This window comes from Mustela putorius, unplaced genomic scaffold (genome assembly GCF_011764305.1).
Source record: "Mustela putorius furo isolate JIRA1106 unplaced genomic scaffold, ASM1176430v1.1 tig00000224_pilon_pilon_pilon, whole genome shotgun sequence".
Lineage (NCBI taxonomy): Eukaryota > Metazoa > Chordata > Mammalia > Carnivora > Mustelidae > Mustela > Mustela putorius.
Genome location: NW_025421321.1, coordinates 1,532,208 through 1,552,831, shown reverse-complemented (window position 1 = coordinate 1,552,831; position 20,624 = coordinate 1,532,208). Strand labels below are relative to the sequence as shown.

The following is a 20,624-nucleotide window of genomic DNA, read 5'->3' as shown; positions in this document are numbered from 1 at the left end:
GAGTATGAAGCTTGCCTGTTGACTCACACCTCCTCAACTGTATTATCAGGTCCTGACACCCCAATTACAATAACACACAGTGGGTTTCTCCATGAAGGACTGTATCTAACACTGCTTCAGGTCCTCCAGGCCTCACCTGTTTCTTGGTCCAGCCACAGTAGACTCCAACTTCCTTTTCACAGGTACAATTCAGTAATGTTCGAGACTGGCCTTATTAAATGTCACAATCTCAATACAGCAATAAGCACTACCAACAAACCAACCTATGAAAGCAATGGGGTTATCCATCCATTTCCTCACATATAATCCTTTTCATACCATTTCCACTCTTTTTTAATTGAGAGGATCATAACAGAGCCTCACAAAAACCTGCTTCGGCACACCCCAGGAAACACCAAAGGAAGTGGAAAGATCCTTATCCCATTTGGGAGCCCCAGTGGAAACCCTCAAAAGGAAGAAGGAGCTCAGTGTGGTTCTTCCCTAGTAGGGAATGATCCCCCAGTCCTTCCTATCCCTCCATCTCTCCTTATGCCAACCCCTGCCCCCTGCCAGAGAACTAAGAGCCTTCCCAGCCCTGCCTACACATCCAAGTGTAAATGAAGATGGTGTCATTTACTAGCTTACACAAATTCCCTAGACAATGGCATAAAATCATGAAAGCAGGTTGTTCAAGATTACAGACTTATACAGAAAAAGGGGAAATAAACATTCAAGATGAACTTGAATGAAAGGCCTGGACAAAGCTCACCCCACCTGAAACTTGTTTATGCCCGAAAGTGTTATCAACCTCTCAGCATCACCGGCATGGAGGTCTGGGTTCGAACTCGTAATAAACGACCCTTGCTGTTTGGCTTTGACTTGCGTCTCTGGTGGTCTTTTAAGGTGGGTGTACAATGCATCCGGCATTACATTGACAACTTAAATAAAACATAATTCTATAAATAGAACAGTGATAACAAGGAAAATAAACTAGTCAGACATAAGACAGAAAACACTGACAAGGATAAATGTCATTAGTGATGCACTCACTCTTACTTAAAAGCTAATATGACTCTGGTGATTTCACCTTCTAACAACTGCCTTGGTCCCTGTCCTCTTTCCCTCTTGGGATAGTTTGTAAAAATGCCACAAATTCTTCTTTAGCTGAAGCCACACCTTTGGATGACACACACCCACAAATGATTTGGGGCAGCCAGTCCTTAGAAATATGACCCAGTTACGGCTGGAGAACCTCAGGCAGTCACTGCTCTAAGGGATACAAGGAAACTCCTGGAGCAGAGCTGGACCCAACCCATCGTGGATCCCACCCCAAGCAACCAGCAGCCAGAGACAGAACCACCCTAACCAACGGAGACTGGTGAGGAAGAAAATTAGACACTTGTTGCCATAAGGCCTATGTTAAGTCATGGGGTTTGGGAGGAGCTGTTTTTCATCATTACTGTGGAAATGTTGACAGGGAAGAAGAAACTTACCCCAAGGAGCTTCACCAGCCATGAAGGTCAGCAAGCCCATAAAGCGATGACCCCAAGGATAACATAATAATGAAGAGCAGAAAAAAATGGATCTGAATAATAGACTCTGCCCACTGATACAAACTTTCTGTCAACAATAATCCATGCTAATCAGGGTGAAGGCAAGACTCCTTTTCCTGACACTGGCCAGTAGATTTTAGAACTTCCTGTGTGTGCAGTATACTGTGCCAAGGGCAGATGAACGACCTGGAGCTTCATATCTGGTAAGGAGGTAAAATCCACACAGGGAAGCCCTTTTGAGACTCAGCGAGTAATTGGGTCATAAGACAGCAGGTATGCTGATTGTGCTTCAATGCTAAATCAACACTTTTTATTATCATCATTATTATGAAAGAGAAATATACATTTGAAAGATGCACCTATTTACAGACCTAAAAATGTCCCTTGCACAGATTATATGCAAATACAAAACCCTAATGTGGTTGAAATACTAACTACCTAGCAGATGAAAGGCTCAGCTCAGTCCATCAGTGCTGTGAAAGATGTGGTCAAGGACATGGTGGGAGAAGGCTGGTGGAAAAGGGTGAATCAGTAGTCGGGACTAGTCATCCCCTAAAGTCAGCTTGCATGGAAGGACACCTGGCGTGACACACCACCTAATATGCCACCATGCAAAATTATTTCTAGTAAGTTCCGGAAAGCATTAAGAACTCAAAGAGAAAAGTCCAGAAGAGTCTGGAACAGAAAAGAGTCCAGACTTTTCAAAGAGAAAAGTCTGCAAGCACACTTTTTCTGATGCCATGGAGACTTCAAATTTCAGAAAAACTCTCTCAAGTGCCATGTTTTCCATCCACATCCACTTTTAGGTATTAACATCACTGGACATATTTGACATGGAATTATTCCTGGAGTCATCCAGAAGTTAAGCAATAAGGGACTGAAGATAACCCTTACTACACTCCACGGCAACATAAGGAGATGTTCTCCTTTCTCCTGCCCGAAACCCAGCCCCTATTCCTCACCTTCCCACAAGATGCCTGACACCAGAATCAATAAATAGACAAACATTAGACTATGCACACAGCAGGGATGTCCCCTCTGGTCTTCCACTGGTTTCCATCCATGTTCCTAGAAATCCAAGCTTCCCACATGACCAACATTTCTGACTGTCACTTCCATATGGCTCTGGGTATCACTTAATCTCACCCCAGCTTCCTAACCACAACCTGTCCACGCCCTAGATCCAATAAAGCTCACCAAATCCCCTCTCCTGCACCACATCTCTTCTGGTTCCACCTAAAGCATGGAGTCCCTTGAAGGGACTGCTTCCCTGTAGACTGCCAGGTAAGTCTTTCATTATTTCTACACCACATACTGCCGGGCCTAAGATGAGGTTGGCATCCTTCCTGCTCCACACTACAATATCCAGATCATGGCAGTGCTTCCCCTCATGCACACCAACGCTTCTTGCTAGTCATACAACCAGTCTGCTTGCCAACTAGCCCACCCACCCAAGCTGCACACAGTTCTTCGCTCATCCCAGCATACTCTCAGAAGATTTCAGGGCCTGGCTCCCTCTTTCTCTTGTAACGAACACTGATTTCAGCATTTCCAAATGTCATGCCTGACTTCCACACTACAAGGAGGCTGTCCTCCACCCCCTGTCCCATGATGCAGGCATGCCCAAAACACAGCCTAGACCCAGGCACTGCTTTTCACCTCCCCACGTCTGGGAGTCCTGTCACCTGCCATTTCCCCTTGTCCCTGCTCACCCTTCTAGAAAGCTAATTCAGGCAACTCTTCAACCCTACCAGGTCCTTGACCCAAAGACCCCACCATCTGGTCACTATCTATATAAGCTCAAGTCTTCCCTTCTTTTTTTCTCCTATTTGGTTTCCACAGCCCACCTTTTTAATCAGCCCTTGCACATTACTCCCAATGCCCTTCCTTTCCCCTTTCTATATTCACTCAAGAGAACCCCAGTCTCAATTTTGGTCTTGAATCAATTCAATGTACTTATGTGCACAGAGGCCATGTGCTAGACATAAAAAGGCATTTAAAAAATTGTTTTAAATATTGAATGCATATGTGAAAGAATAATCTTCATAAATATGTAACTTGTGATATATAATAGAAAAAAAAACAAACACTTTAAATCCACCCACCCAACCAAGCATCCAAGACAATCAGGCTTTTGTCCCACCATTCCAGCCACCCCCATCCACACTGTTCATCCAACTTACAATCCTCTCCAGGGCCAACAGCAGATACACATGTGCCTGTATTTCCAAGCACAACCAGGCTGGCCCAAGAGAAGGAAAAGGCCCCTAGAATCCTGGCATAATGATTCTGAAGCATACTGGGGCCTAAACTATATATATATTCCTCCTTGAAAAAAGTGAACCAAACCCCCCTATTAGCTTTGCCAATAGCTTTGTTTCTTGCATCCATTACAGCCTGTCGTATATACCAGTTAGAGTGCGAAATTTTAAATTCTTCCCTAAAAATATACACATATCCAAAATGTTACCATGATTGATAATTTACTTCCATAGATATTCTCCACACCATTTAAACTAAAAAGTAACAGTGGCCTAGAGAGACACCGTTGGTTTCCCTCCAGCCCCCCACCCCACCCCCATTCCCACAATCAGATCTTTCCTCTTCCTCACAGAGCACCTATCTGCACAGAGTCATGTCCTTTCGGGAGGCTGGCCTGTCTCTGGCCCTAGGAGGGAAGACCTGATGCTGCTGAGTCAATAACAGTGCCAACACACCTCTTGCCAGTGATAGGTTTAGGCTCAAGCCTGTGACCTAACACTTCAATAAGAAATGGGAAGAATTATGATAGAGATGTCTGGAAAAGATTCATTGTTTTTATAAAGAGACACAAAGAAGAACAATTTCTTCTGTTTCTGCCTCTGGATGTTGTTCTATCTGGGTGCAATGCTTGTAAGGGCTGCAGGCATTTTGCCACCTTGAAGACAAGCCTGCCACACTGAGGACATTAAGGATGGCAGGGCAGGGAGGCAGAGCAGGTCTGAGCTGTAAACATCACAGAACTGATGAATGAATTAGCTGTCTCAGGGCTCATCCTAGTCTGGGGCTGCTTTTATAGGAATAAAAAAAAATCCTTATCATTTGCATTTTGGTTTTCTGTTACCTGCATCCAAAAACATCCTTGTAAACACTGAAATAAAACCTGACAGTTGAACAGGAAACAATTATCAGTTATGACTGAAGAAGTTGTAAAAGATAGCCATCCTAAGAAAATGGATTATTTTAATATCTTTATATTTAGAAGGTAAACAAGATGTAGAAAATAAAATTCTTACAAGTCGGGAAGATATTAACCCTTTGTAATCGAGAACTGGCAATCCACATGTAAAAGTAATTCTATATAAAGATGGAACCCAATTACCAGTGCTAAAGTTTTAAAAAGTAGAGCTGCTTTATTTAAATATTTTGACATACATTTCTTAAATATAGGATCCTACCATACTCTTTTTAACTAATAGGGAGTACCAATATAACACACAACATAAATATACACCAATTATATACAATGTTTAAGTCAAATGTGCTTCACATACATTTTAATATATCTATACCTTCAGTAGGATCAAGTTTTCTCACACTTTTAAGTCAATGCAAAATTGCCTCTACTTCTCTTGATCTGAATTGGGGCTAGCCTATATTACAGTCAAAACCACTCATCATTGAGTCACTGATAGAAATAAAACAAAAGATAAAACAGGAGCTAGCTGGTAACTTCTACCCGCACCCATCTTCAACAACTAAGGAAGTAGAAAAGTGATGATGAGGGCAGAGAGAGCCATCTTACTTATGTCAAAGTAAGTATAGCTCTTACAAAAGAGCTTTGATTATATTAACTTAATTAAACCTCTAGTAGCCATAGGAAGCAGGTACCATCCTTATGGTGAGTGGAATGTCAGAGAGGTTAGGTTAGACTCAAACCCAAGCAGTCAGGCTCCCACACTGCTCTGCCATATCAATATTAACAGGAAGTGATTGCGGAGGTATGGGGAAGTATAACTGGAAAATTATTTTTTTAAAGATTTTATTGATTCATTTGAGAGACAGAGAAAATATGAGAGAGAGAGACAGGGAGACAGAGAGACAGAGAATAGGAGTGGGGGAGGGGAAGAATGAGAGGGAGGGGGGAAGAAGACTCCCTGCTGAGCAGGGAGCCTGACACAGGGCTGAATCCCAGGACTCTGAGATCATGATCTGAGCTGAAGTCAGATGCTTAACCAACTGAGTCACCCAGGTGCCCCCAAAACATGATTTTTTTTTTAATCATAATGATCTGGTAGAAGTCACAGAACTAAAGAGTTGCTAAATCTAAAAGTGGACTGACCCAGATGTTGGTTTATTTAGGACACCAAAGTCAGCTTGCACGTGGAATGACCTTCCTCCTGGACAGATTACAAAGGTGCTCTTTCCCCGAAGTACCTCAGCAAAGGCTGAAATAGCTTTCCCCAAAGGCTTCTCTTTACCTCTGGAAATCCATCACAATGTCCCCCAACCTGCCAGCAGTTACAAACACAGCCCACTGTATTCCTTACACAAAAAGCCAAAGGCCTCTGGTCACTAGACAGCCTCTTCTCACTCCCAGGCCTCAATCTGCTAGCAGCATGGGAAAGCCAGAAACCCACAACCTGAGGAATGGGTGGCAGATCATTTGTTATAGGAGTCTAGTGGAACATAAGAAAGCCATTTAAGTACTATGTAAGTCTTCACTTACTGATGTGGAAAAATGGCCAAGAAATGTTAAGTCAAAAGTCTAGGGTTAGACTATGCCTAATGACAATTCAGGTAAAACTGTGTTCCTGTGTGCGATGCACCCAAGACAGACACAGACAAACAGGGGGAGAGACAGAGAGAGAAGAGGATGCACATAAGCAAGGGCAAGCATAGAAAACATGCTTACTAAAACTGGAACAATGGACATTAGGAGATTGCAGAATTTGAAGAGCTTTCTCATACTTCAATTATTTTCTTGCTCATTTGTATCATTCCAATGTTCACAATGAGTACATTAAATTTCATAGCCAAAAAACTATGGACAACATGGATGGATCTTGAAGGCTTTATGCTAAATAAAATAAGTCAGATAGACTCAATGATCACATCTGTACATGGAGTAGAAAGAAAGAAAGAAAGAGAAAGGAACTGACATGCATTGGAAGAGAAATCAGACTTACTGTTACCAGAGAGGGGAAGTAGGGTAGGAGCGGGAACTAATGGAAGGGAAAAAAAAAAAAAAGAGCTGCTACAGTGTTTTGGAGAGATCTTTTTTTTCAGCCATTTTTCAAAGCCTAATTCCTATAACAAAGGAAAGAACAACTCAGCAAACACAACACCAAACTATAATGTTCTCCAAACCTGTCCTACTCTTTAAAAATGAAGTACATTCAAGACCCACACAATATATTAAATAGTATTTTCACCGATGCCAAAATGCCCCCCAAAAAGCAAATAACTTAAATTTCTTCTGTCCAACACTGTAATAGAACTGTTACAACACATATGTTGTAGATAATACCTTGTAATGGCCTGTTTGGTATCTTTAGAGAAAGCTGTGTTTCTCTAATTGTCATTTATCAAAAAGTGCAGAAAAATAACAGAGCCAGGCAGAAAGAAATTATTTCTGCCCAGCCACACAATAACTTGCACTGACCCAGGGAAAAGCACATGTGTGACACCCCTGAATGGAAAAGATGATGACATTACCAATCATGACAAGCTCATATACAAGACCTGGTGGCCTTAGCACACATTCAGTCATGTTTCTTCGTTCTGTGTAAACCTGGCACCAACAAGCAACTTCCAGAACACAATCTCCATCAGGGATTCTATCAGCTAGCAACAACGGTTTATAAAAATCAGGTCTCTTCAGGTTATACTGAGCCAGAGATCAAGACTCCCTCAGGTCTTTCCATTAAGAAACACAATATAAAGTACAAATGGGGGCCTAATTTAGCAGGTTCCTGAAATGAAGCCAACCAATTGGCTTCTCTTGGCAATCATCTATACAAATAAATTAATATTACCCTGACCAATCAATATTTTCCTGCACTCATTCCTTTATAGCAGCTGGAAGATCTATCTCCATTTTTTGTCAACATCAGGGGTATTTTTTTAAGAGGGGGAGAGAGAGAGAGAGCGAACAAAGGAGAGGAAGGGAGCGGGAGCAGAAGCAGAGGGAGAGGGGGAGAGAGAAACTTTTGCAGGTTCATACCCAGCATGGAGCCTGACACAGGGCTCAATCTCACAACCCTGAGATCATGACCTAAGCCAAAATCAAGAGTCAGATGCTTCACTGACTGAGCCACCCAGACATGCCAGGGGTACTGTCTAATATATCTGCTTCTTGCATCTTATTGATATTTGGGGTAATATAGGAAGCCTGCCTCCATACTGTTACAAGCCTGGGCTGCTGTGGGCCCCGTTACAAGGCCCATGGCAGTCTAGCTTTCCAGTCCCATGGGCTGCAGCAAGCCTGTCTTCTCATCACTGCTCACTGTCACAGTAAGGACAGATACAGACCATGTGTGCCCAAGTGTGCCCACCTTCTGCAAAACCTGCTCCTGCTATGGATTCCATGGCTGCTTACTTCTCTTCTCCAGCACCACTTTCTTCCCTTACCTCTTCCCTTTTCTGTCTCCAGTCACTGCTCAGTATTGGCGCCAAGGATCAGACTTTTTATAAAGCAAGTCAAAAGAAAAGAAAGGCGTTCTTTACAAAGAAAGATCCTGAAGGTCAACTCAGATCATTCCCCTGCTCATCTACCCCCTGGGGCTTCCCATCTCACCCTTCAAAAGAAATAAAATAAAATAAACCCAAGTCCTCAGTGAGACCTACAACCCCACCTGGTCCTACCCTTTCCTCGTCCACCCCGCAACTCCTCCAACTCTATTGACTTCCCTTAGATTATCAAGGGTATTGATGACTCAGAGTCTTTACATTTACAATTCCTTCTGTTTGGAACACTACTCCCATAAATAATCCCAAACGGTTCCCTGCTCAATCCAGTTCTTGACACTAAACCGTCTTTAGGGAGGCTTTCCCTGACCCTGCTATCTAGACCAGCATACACACTCCCCGATCAAGCTTCATTTTCCTATAATCATTACCTGAAACTATACACTTACTTGTTATTTTTTTATTGTCCATCTGCCCTAATAGACTGAAAATCTCATGAAACTGGAACTTCATTTGGCCCATAGCAAGCCCTCAGTATCTACTTGCAGAACAACTTCAAAAAAGTGTATACTGTCTAACATAGAACTCAAAGAGTGGGAAATCCATTTATTAAAAGGGAAACACTACTTCCCTCCAATTAGATAAATCCTCCACTATAACTCCCACAGTTTTAAGTAAACTTATAAAATGTCATATAAGGTTTTCTCAATTACCTTGGATTATCAACATAAAAGTCAATGCTCTCTTGATACACATGGGCATGAGCAGAGATATGAGCAGTACTGTTTTATGTGGGAATGTATCAAAATGCCTTTCCAGAACTACTTTCTCAGGAATATATGAGCCAGAATGAGATTCAGTCTCCAGGAACAGGGCAAATAATATGCAGGCCAGCTAATCCGAGTATACCATCTCCTACAGGAATAGGTCCATGACCCATGGAAAGCCAATCAGTGTGGTCTCAAGACCTGGAGCCCAGAGGGGCCACACTCTTCTCAAGGGTCACTAGGTTTCTGGGACCATCTCTCCTGCACCTGGCAGAGATAGCCTGACAATGAGGTGGAAGCACAGAAAAGAAACAAACACAGAGCCAAGAGTGAAAAGGAATAATTTTCATTAACAGGGAGGTCAACAAAGAGAGTGGACGTGAGAATGGGTGGGTGTCAGGGATTCCAATTACATCCCTGTCAATAGTCATAGATACTTAAAGCCAAATTTACCCCTGGAATAGTCGTGTGTATCATTAAATCCCCCCCTTTTGAAGTTAGACTTTCTGTCACTTACAGCCAAGAATCTTGACTCATACAAATATGATCAACATACACAGCTAACCCTTGAACAATGCAGGGACTAGGGGTAATTACTCCCTGCAATTAACTTTTTTTTTCATTTATTTATTTTCAGCATAACAGTATCATTATTTTTTCACCACACCCAGTGCTCCATGCAATCTGTGCCACTTATAATACCGACCTCCCACCCCCCGCCCCTTCAAAACCCTCAGATTGTTTTTCAGAGTCCATAGCCTTTCAAGATTCACCTCCCCTTCCAATTTACCCCAACCCCCTTCTCTCTAATTCCCCATGTCCTCCAGAAAACACAGAGGCAACCCACGGAATAGGAGAAGATATTTGCAAATGACAGACAAAAGTACAGACAAAAGGTTGATATCCAGGATCTATAATGAACTCCTCAAACTCAACACACACAAAACAGACAATCATATCAAAAAATGGGCAGAAGATATGGACAGACACCTCTCCAATAAAGACATACAAATGGCTATCAAACACATGAAAAATGTTCATCATCACTAGCCATCAGGGAGATTCAAATCAAAACTACATTGAGATACCACCTTACACCAGTTAAAATGGCCCAAATTAGCAAGACAGGAAACAACATGTGTTGGAGAGGATGTGGAGAAAGGGGAACCCTCTTCCACTGTTGGTGGGAATGCAAGTTGGTGCAGCCTCTTTGGAGAACAGTGTGGAGATTCCTCAAGAAATTAAAAATAGAACTTCCCTATGACCTTGCAATTGCACTCCTGGGTATTTACCCCAAAGATACAGATGTCGTGAAAAGAAGGGCCATCTGTACCCCAATGTTTATAGCAGCAATGGCCATGGTCGCCAAACTGTGGAAAGAAACAAGATGCCCTTCAACGGATGAATGGATAAGGAAGATGTGGTCCATATACACTATGGAGTATTATGCCTCCATCAGAAAGGACGTAGCAGGGCGCCTGGGTGGCTCAGTGGGTTAAGCCGCTGCCTTCGGCTCGGGTCATGATCTCAGGGTCCTGGGATCGAGTCCCGCATCGGGCTCTCTGCTCAGCAGAGAGCCTGCTTCCCTCTCTCTCTCTCTGCCTGCCTCTCTATCTACTTGTGATTTCTCTCTGTCAAATAAATTAAAAAAAAAAAAAAAAAAAAAGAAAGGACGTAGCAACATAGACGGGACTGGAAGAGATTATGTGGAGTGAAATAAGTCAAGCAGAGAGAGTCAATTATCATATGGTTTCACTTATTTTTGGTGCATTTAACTTTTGACTCCCCAAAAGCTTAACTCATAACAGCCTGTTGACCAGAAGCCTCACGTATATAACATGATAACATAAACAATTAACACATATTTTGTATACATGGAATATGCACATGGTATGCTGTATTCTTACAATAAAGTAAGCTAAAGAAAAGAACATGTTATTAAGAAAATCATAAGGAAAATAAAATACATTTATATTCCTGTAGTGTTATTATAAAAAAAAAAATAGAATCACATAAAAGTTGACCCAAGCAGTTGAGACCCATTGTTCAAGGGTCAACTCTACTATCACTCGGGTGGAACAGAATGATTTTACAAAGAAAAAAAAAATCCCCCAACTGGTTAAACACACACACAAGTAGTTGCCAGGGCTGGAGGGAGGAAAGAACAAGAGACTGCTTCATGGGTACAGGGTTTTCTGTTGGAGTGATGAAAATTTTCTGGAACTAGATAGAGGTATGATGATTGCACAGTACTATAAATGTTCTAAAGCCAGTGAATTATTCACTTTAAAATGATTAATTTTATATTATGTGAAATTTACCTCAATAAACAAAATTTTAATTGTGAAAACAATGCTGCAATGCATTTTTAATCACCTTTAAGTGTACCTATCAAGGGGAGATAAAGAGGAGAAGGGAGTTGAGGGAAATTGGAAGGGGAGGTGAACCATGAGAGACTATGGACTCTGAAAAATAATCTGAGGGTTTTGAAGGGGCGGGGAGTGGGAGGTTGGGGGAACCAGGTGGTGGGTATTGGAGAGGGCACAGATTGCATGGAGCACTGGGTGTGGTTCAAAAACAATGAATACTGATACGCTGAAAATAAATTTAAAAAAAACTTTTTTTAAAAGTATACCTATTATCATTTCCTAGAAAAGGAAATTAAGCCAAATGAGATGTACATTTTTAGCATATTAGGACATAATAACAATTACTTACCAGAGATCATACCAAATTAGAATTCTATCAAAGGTATATTGGAAAGAAAACACAGATAACCAGGAGGAATAATTAAGGGAAAAAACACACACCAGGTACCTTGGTGGTTCAGTGGGTTAAGCCTCTGCTTAGGTCATGACCTCAGGGCCCAGGATCAAGCTCTGCATCTGGCTTTCTGCTCAGCAGGGAGACTGCTTCCCCCCTCTCTCAGCTTGCTCTCTGCCTACCTGTGATCTCTCTTTCTCTCTCTCTCTCTGTCAAATAAATAAAAAGTCTTAAGGGGCGCCTGGGTGGCTCAGTGGGTTAAAGCCTCTGCCTTCAGCTCAGGTCATGATCCCAGGACTCTGGGATCTAGCCCCACATCTGGCTCTCTGCTCAGCAGGAAGCCTGCTTCCCTTCCTCTCTCTCTCTGCCTGCCTCTCTTGCCTACTAGTGATCTCTTTCTGTCAAATAAATAAAAAAAAGTCTTAACACACACACACCAGCAACTTTGTTAAAATAATAGGTGAATACATTCTTATTTGTAAGTTTATATATCCTAGAGAATTGAAGTGACATTTAAAACACTGGTTCTTATCATTTCTTCATTTATGACATATATATGTATAATTTAAACATTTGTTCTAATTTTTCCTGTTAATATATAGGTGCTCTCTATGTACTGAGGATATAACTATATCCTGTCCTATAAATTTCAAATATTTATTCCAGTTTATTCTTTACTTTTAACTTCAGTTAAAATGATGTGTCTGCTTGTGCGCATATTTATTTTAGGCACAGAAAGAGAGGATTAGAGCCATTCTCTCCAAAATAAACAGCTGCAATATGACACACATGCACGTACACACACACACTCACAAGATATTATTTTACCTCTAACCCAAAGTTCAGCATAAGCTCTACTACAACAAGCCTAAATAAACCAAACACATCCTTCTCTTATCAGACATAAAATCCATGGAAAATGGAGGTTTAGAGGTTTACACTGTTTGTCCAAGAAATATGACTGTATAGAAATAAAACACGTTAATTCCTTTCAAAAGTTGTAAAGAAGCAACATATGTCACTGTTCCCCTCTCTTCCATGCTGTCTTAAAAATACTATCAAAGATCTTACTAAAAGAATTTTTCCCAGTTAGAACCAGTCCTTTTGGAGGGATAGTGACTCCGTTTCGGTTGCTATATATTTAAAATTTTACAATAGCGTCTCTGCAATTTGGTTTCCATGAAAGAAGCCTCATTCAAGCCTATCCTTCCCAACAGCCCTCTGGTCCGGCTGCCCCTCTCCTCCGACCCCTTTGCCCAACCTCTTCTCCCTTTTGTCCACACTTTGTCCTCTCTTACAGCTCTTCTCCTTGGGGTCAGAGGGGTGGGTGTGATAATGAGTGCATGTACACAAGGGAGAAGGTCAGGGGACTCTTTCAGGAGACCTTAATTCTCAGTCTCAAATCACTACTTTAACGATGGGAACACTAGCTTGCGAAAACAATCATTGGGGCAGGAAGGCTTTTAGAAATTTTTCAAAATATCCGGTAGCTGTTATTCTCCCAGAGACTTACACCTGCCTATTTGGAAATCACATTTTGGGGTTTGCTTTTTAAATAGTTGTTAATTCTAGACTTGGATTGAAGCTCTGGCAACCCCAACACTGGGTATAGCACCTGGAACATATTCTGTCTGAATAAAAAATAACTGCTAAATGAACAAAAGGACCATGGAGCCAGTTGCCTCGATCCAAACCCTGCCTCTGTCACTTAGCACCAGCTATGTCACCCTGGACAAGATTCTTAACCTCTCTGGATCTCATCTGTAAAATGAGAGTATTACCTATCCTATTTGGAGGATTACCTGAGTTAATTCACGTAAAAGTATTTCTGGCAGTGTTGGGCACATGGAAAGTGCTGACTAAATGCTAATTATTATGATTACAAATAAAGAAGTATGTTACCAAAACAAATCAGATGAACAAGAAGCTCTTCAAGTTCTCAGTGTATTTATCATCTAGGAGGAGAGATCCAGCAGATACAAAGCCAAAGGACATAACTGCCAAACACAAAGTTCAAAATGCCATGGGAATTCTGAGGAAATATCATCTCAGGGCAGAGGGATAAAGAAAGTTGATGTGGAAAATGTAGTGTCCTCACGCTGTCTCCTGAAAGGGTTTTAGATGGTAGGATGGACACCTCTGGGGAAAGGGATGGTGTGTGTCAGTTTGGGCTCCCTGAGAAGGAGACACCAAGACAACATTACATGTGTAGGAGATTTATTGGGGGAACTGGCTGTGAAGGCGAAAAGGAAGAGACCTGAGAAGGCATGGGGAGGTTGAACCACAATGCAGGTCTGACCCCTGTGAAGGAGACAGGGAAGGAAGGAGGGCTGGAAGGAAGGATCTCAGACTCCCAACTCAGTCCAAAGAGGGTCTTGACCAACCCAGAGTCACCCTTCAGAGGCATCTGGATCTTGCATGAGTGGACCACAGTAGTATCCCCACTTGCTCAGTAACTGTAAGTAGCCGAAGAGAAGCTCAGCTTTGGCTAAGAAGTGGTGGTGAATCCAGAGGGCAGCAGCTGGAGCCATCAGTCAGTCATGATCCCCACAGCAGAGGCCTGAGTGATACATTCTCATGGTCCCACAGTGGAGCACAGGCAGTGTCACTAGTACCTATTTGTCCTTGAAACCCTGGTTGACATTCAGTGAATATGTGCCATCACTTAAAATCAAATGCAAGACAATATCATAGGGCTCCTTATCTTTTTAGACTAAAGCACAGTTGCAATAGTAAAATGAAATATTTACTGTTACAAATTACAACTACTTTTAAAATACCTTTCAGATGTGGGTTCAGCTTCTAAAACACTACAAAAGACATAAAAATGGTTATGAAATCTCTCTTTTATAAAGATCACAGTTAAAAACTTGAAATGGACATTCAGAACTCAGTCATAAACAAAGTTTGACTAAGAATCTAAAAGGTAAGTCCTTTCTGAACTGGGAGCTTCAGGCAGCATATTTATCCAATGAAAATATAAGAAAACACTGCAAAAGGGCAAGCTACCACATGAATATGTATAATCCCAAGACATCTTATGTGAGGTCAAGTGGCATTCAAGGCAAAAATGGAGAAGATCAAAATTACTCTTAGTCACTAGAGCCACACCCAGCAGGACAGATGGTCTCACAGAGGAGAGGCATGAAGGAAAGACCATTGAGAACACAGGACTTCCCTGGGCCCACCCACAGCACTCCCGGACACATAGTCACCGAGTGGAAGGCCAAACAATATGTGCACTCTCTAACTGTCCTTGTTTTACATATATATACATTTCCTGGCTTCTGGCCAATTACTGAATATATAAGTTAAATGCATTTATGAGAATGTTCCCCCAAAGAACAACATAATCAGTAACAGGTCTTACTGATTTACAGTATTTCCTTTGTTTTAAGGCATGGGAGAGGGAACAAGACATCCTCAGTCCCTATTACTATACAGGCAAGAAAACTGGCTCAGTAGCCAGGTCTACCTCTTATCTTCACAGAGAAAACAGAAGCCAGGGCAAGAGAGCTCCCTCCACATCAAGGACCCCTTCTTAGTTCCTCCAAGTGGCCTTAGAGGAAGTGATATCCCTCTTGTCAAGCCTGATCTCCTGCCCCACACCCTTCATCTCACTGAAGGCCCCACCTTTCTCCATTTGTATTCTCCTTCTCTGCACTGCTTCTTCAATTTTGCTCTTTCATTAGTTCCTTCTTCTACATGTATATAAGCTCAATTGGCTCAGCTCTTAAAAAATAGAAAAAGCGTATCCACACATACCCACCCACCCACCCATCCTTGACCTGGGATTTCCTCCCTCTCTTTCTGGCATATTAATCTGTATTCTTTCCATTTCAATACCCAGAACTATGACTCAAGCTAGCTGAAGCAAAAATAGGGTGTTACTGGCACCTGCAACCAAGAAACTCAGAGTTGAAGATGGCACAGACACAGCCGGACCTCTCAGCTCACAAAGGGTCCACTGCACTTCTCTCACCCTCCATCTCTCTGCCCCGCTTCCCTCTCATTATGGATTCCATTTGAGGTAGGTTTCCTCCACGCTGGGGAAAGATGAATGCTGGCAGCATATGCTACACCCTCAGGGTTTGCAATCCAAAAGGTGGGAGCTCACACTCCCCTGGCACTCATGTTTCAAATCTCAGAAAGTCTGAGACTCTTGGGCCAATCATCAAGGGGGCAAAACAGATCTGGCCCCTGCCCTCTACTTAGGTCTTCCTGACTCCCAAGAACTACCACACCACAGGATAAAAGCCACTGGACACTTAACTCTATGGTGGCCACACCATTACCTTCACACAAGTTCTCCCATCCCCAGTCCCCCCATCCCCAGTCTGTCCCCCGGGAAAACCCATATTCATCACTCCAAATCCACCTCAGACTGCATCTCCCTCAGGAAGCACTGGCAACCTCTCCAAGAGGCATGGGTTCTGGGATTCTGCCCTATTAATATCTGAATACACAGCCCTCCCAAGCAGACAGACAGACAGAGATACACACATACACACACACACACACACACACACACTCACTCATACACTCATACACTCTTAAGAAAATGTGTATGGAACTGAAATTTCTTTTAAATCTGAAAACAGCATAGTTGTCTACTACTTTTATGTATTACAGTACAATCACATATTCCTCCTTTAAAAAAAACTTAAAATTTAAATGGAATCAATTTGCCATTTTGAAAGACAATTTTTTAAAAATTAACAATTCTCTACAGTTTTATCTGTAGAAAGGTCAGTATTCTAAACAGCTAGTAAAATGACCCATGCCCAATTACAAGTAAAACACCAACAAAATCAAAGTACAAGTTAAAAAAAGTTTACATCAAAATATTCTGGACCTGTCAATTAGCTCTCTTCTCAGAATAAAACAAGGAAGTCAACCTTTTTCTGTTGTCCCAAACAAAACATCTGAGCTCCATTGGACTTTTATCCTCAGTTTATACTTCTCTCATCAGAAATCCAAACATTCCCGAGCCCTAGAGGCAGGGAGTAGTGTATTTCTGATACACACATCTGTGTTCAAAGTTCATCTCATGTTCCTGAGGCTACAAATATAAAATGTTGTTTACTGATGAAAAATTAGGAAAGTGAGCATTATGGCAAGGTGACTTTGCTTCAAACAAGGTTAAATGAGAGAGACAAAACAAAGACATCCTGAAGAGCCTGAAATTACACCTCAGGCTTTGCTCTGGTCATAGAATGTCCTTTGGCACTAACATCCATGCGAATATTTTACCACCTGCTCAGCCTGCCCAAGGCCCAGAGAGGCCAATGAACAGGAAAACACAAAGGGATTCTTTTTATCTTCTGTCATCCTGACATCAAATATAGCCTCAAGTCTCCCTAGAATAATCTAGTAAAACAGACTAGGAAGAGAACCGCAGAAGTCCAAGCAATATTTTGGGGAGACCTGCAAAAACCCTAGGGCTTTTGTTTCTATGTTAATATCCAGTGTGCTGGGTAAATATATTTTCTGATATATAAATATGCTTTTGGGTCAGATAACTAGCAGAGGTACAACACGGCCTTTAGAATCAGGAATCCCAGCTCTGCTGCTAACTGACTGGGTGCTGACAGACAAGCAGTTAAGCTCACTGAGCCTCAGTTTCTTCACCCTCTCAGTGGAGGGTAGGAACACTGCCTGCACCAGAGGTTGTGGGAAGATGTGATGGAACCAGGATGAAAATAAACAACCATACCATAGCTTTCTACCCTACTATTATGTTCCAGACCCCCTGTCCAACAACCTCCCAGACATCTCCACTCCTCTTCTCAAAATCAACGCCCCTAACACCAAATTCATCTTTCCCTATCATTAGCCAGGATCTCCACCTAACTCCTCTGGCCCTCCTCCCAACACTCCCATTCTCCAAGATGTCTCCCTCCAATGATCAAATTACACCAATGTGTCTATTGCTAGTCGGACTACAGTGCACATGGTAGTCTCAATCCTTGCTGCTAGCAGTCTTACTGGGAGCAACATTTAGGAAATGAGAGCAGTCAACTGAGTCATAAACATGTTCAAATCCAGCAATTTGAATTCAGTGCAATCTGTCCTAAGGAAATGACATAAATTAGAAACAAAGCTGCTTCCCCAGATGCTTAGAGCAGTATTATTCAGATCAGAGAAAAAAAGAAAGAGAGAAAGCAAGGGAACAATTCAGTCATCCAGAAAATGGTAAGCTAACTTACAGCACAGTTTCAACAAATGTTTGTAGTTAATAAAAATGAGAGGAAAATGCAAATAATAAAATAACTTTAAATGGCAACATTTAAAATTGTAAGTGAGGGGCTCCTGGGTGGCTCAGTGGGGCAAAACCTCTGCCTTCAGTTCAGGTCATGATCACAGGGTCCTGTGATCGAGCCCCGCATTAGGCTCTCTGCTCGGCAGGAAGCCTGCCTCACCTCTCTCTGCCTGCCTATCTGCCTACTTGTGATCTCGCTCTGTCAAATAAATAAATAAATAAATATTTTTTAATGTCTTTAAACCACAGATGTTGGCCGGAGTTTACATGAGACATTATTACTAGAAGTCTTCAGACACATTTGCAAAATGTAGTCCCTATGGGTAAGACTGCAGCCAGAAAGGACACTGGGTCATTCCACAAACAAATGCATCCACAAAAAACAGCCTCATATCAATGAACCTGCCTGTGTTACAAACTGAGGTCATCATGAGGTCAATGAAGTGAAAAAAGAAAGTTCCTCAAAATAAAATACTGCACCTTAAAATGAAACCACAACTATACAGTCTCGAAAATGAACTACTTTCTCAGACTCTAAGAAGCCATATTCATCTAGGTTTAATTGATTCCGCCTTTACAAAATGGAGCCAACATAATCCTGCAGACTTGGGACAGAACAAAAGTTCAAATTCTCTACCACAGAAACAGTCCCAGAGTATCAAATCTATTCCTTTATCAAGTGTCCCTGCAGTAGTATTTATCACTCACTAGAAGAACTCTGCACAATGCCACCTGTGTGAGCATGAGATTTTCCTACAGGGAGGAGACTTCACTTTCACAACTCTTGAAAACTAATCTCTCATAACAGTAAGTAATTAATTTACATTCATTCCAAACTGAACAAGATAGTGTAAACCTCAAGGAATCTGAGATTGTAAATAACCTCACCTGGGAACCAGGTGTGTGTGTGTGTGTGTGTGTGTGTGTGTGCGCGCGTGCGTCCTCTGAGGTACTTCATAGGGTATAAATACAAATAATTAGCAACTTTTAATCTCATGAACAAGATCTTTATTTAAAATTCTCACATATAAAATGAATTCTTTTATGTCGTATTTCCTCAAGTGTGTTTTTTCCCTCATTTTAAGAATAAAAAAGACATCCAGAGGAAACAAGGTGTCCTTTTCTCAGCCTCCAGAAACACTAGGGACAGCACAGGTAGCACAGGTGTTTGGTCTTAAACAAAAGTTAAGACTAAGTAGGGAAGAAAATGGAAAACAGAACACAGCCTAGCAAAGCAGCCAGAGATCCCATGCAGCAGGTGACAGGAAGCCTTGGGGACACTTCACAGCCACCAGGATGATCTTCATCCCAGGTCCCTGCAGGCCCCCTGGGCTCCACAGAACCTCCACCCAGCAGTCCATAAAAACGAAAGGCGGCAAAGAACTCTGTCATCCCGGCAAGAAAGCAGCAGCAGCCTCCTTGAACCCAGGAAAGCCACCCCTCCCTCCACAAACAGGAGGAGCCCCCTTCACACCAACCACACAAGGAAGCCCAAGCGGCCAGACCCAAAATAAAAATAAGAGGAGCGCGGGAAGATAGACGACGGCTCAATTAAATTTATCGTGGGAGCGCTGGGAGGCTCCGTCTCTCTGAAGACTCCAGCTCAAAAGTAAAACTAAAATTTAAGGGGAGGGAGCCCACAGAAGAGAGGACAGTTCAGTTAAGTCTGGGCTGGGAACACTTGGAGACTCTACTTCGGCTGTCAGAGTCAGAAATAAAAATTAAAAAACGAGAGGGGGAGGTGTCAGTTTATTTTGTGTGTGAGTGTGTGTGCGTGTGTGTCTGTGTAGCACCTGGAGTGCAGGATTTGCCAGGGAGGGGAAAGTGGCGGCTCCGCCGGCCTTGAGGTGACCAGGCTCAAATCCGGGGTGAGTTTACGCCCTGGGCGACAGGGCAGAGTCCGAGGCCAGACTGCCCGCAGTCGGGAAAGGGGGGGTCTCACACCATCCCCACGGCACCCCCATGCCGTCGGCATCCCAGCCCCCACCCTCTCCCGGCCCACGTCAGGGCAGGAACGCCCGAACCCGGAGTCCCAGAACGGGCCTCACCCAGCAGCGCCCGCAGGTGCTTCAGGCGCGTCAGCTCGTCCTTCTTGGGGTCCAGCACCTTCTGGGTGGACTTCTCCGCAACCCCGTGGCTCCTTCCAGAGAACATCCCGCCGCCGGGGGGAAACCGCCCACTGGCGAGGCACGGGCGCCTGCGCCTTGCGAATAACCGCAAACGATCCGGGTCCCCTGTCGCGCGGACCTCTCGCCAAACCGCCAGGGGCCGCGTCCGTTGCCTGCGCCGCAGCCGCCGAAGCCGCCGCAGCCGTCTCAGCGGAGGCTCTAGGGAGGAGGGGCAGGGCGGGTGCTGCGAAATCCAGGGGCAAAAAGGCGGTGTCCACGCGGAATCCCCCCCGCACTGCGGGAGATGCGAGTCAGTCAGCCTTTCGGATGCAGAGCGAGCGCAGCCCACTTGAACCTGCCAACGGAGGGCGCTAGTTCGCGGGCTGGCTCTGAGCTCCTTCTTCCTCCTCCCCTGGCTGTGGGTGGCAAGGCCTCTCCGGAAATGTAGTTCTTCAGGGGGCGAGGTGCGGGGACTTACCCTTCCAGAGTCCCCAAGCTGCTGGACAGCACCCGCCTGCCCTCT

General features: G+C 43.2%; 1 long non-coding RNA gene across 1 annotated transcript in view; it reads right to left on the bottom strand.

Moving 5' to 3' along the window:
- LOC123391351 overlaps nucleotides 1–20,416 on the bottom strand; it is a 64,404-nt gene extending 43,988 nt beyond the window's left edge. Inside the window, exon 1 of the long non-coding RNA XR_006605987.1 lies at nucleotides 20,042–20,416. This is a non-coding gene — a long non-coding RNA (uncharacterized LOC123391351). The remainder of the gene's footprint in view (nucleotides 1–20,041) is intronic.
- Nucleotides 20,417–20,624: the final 208 nt, after the last annotated feature.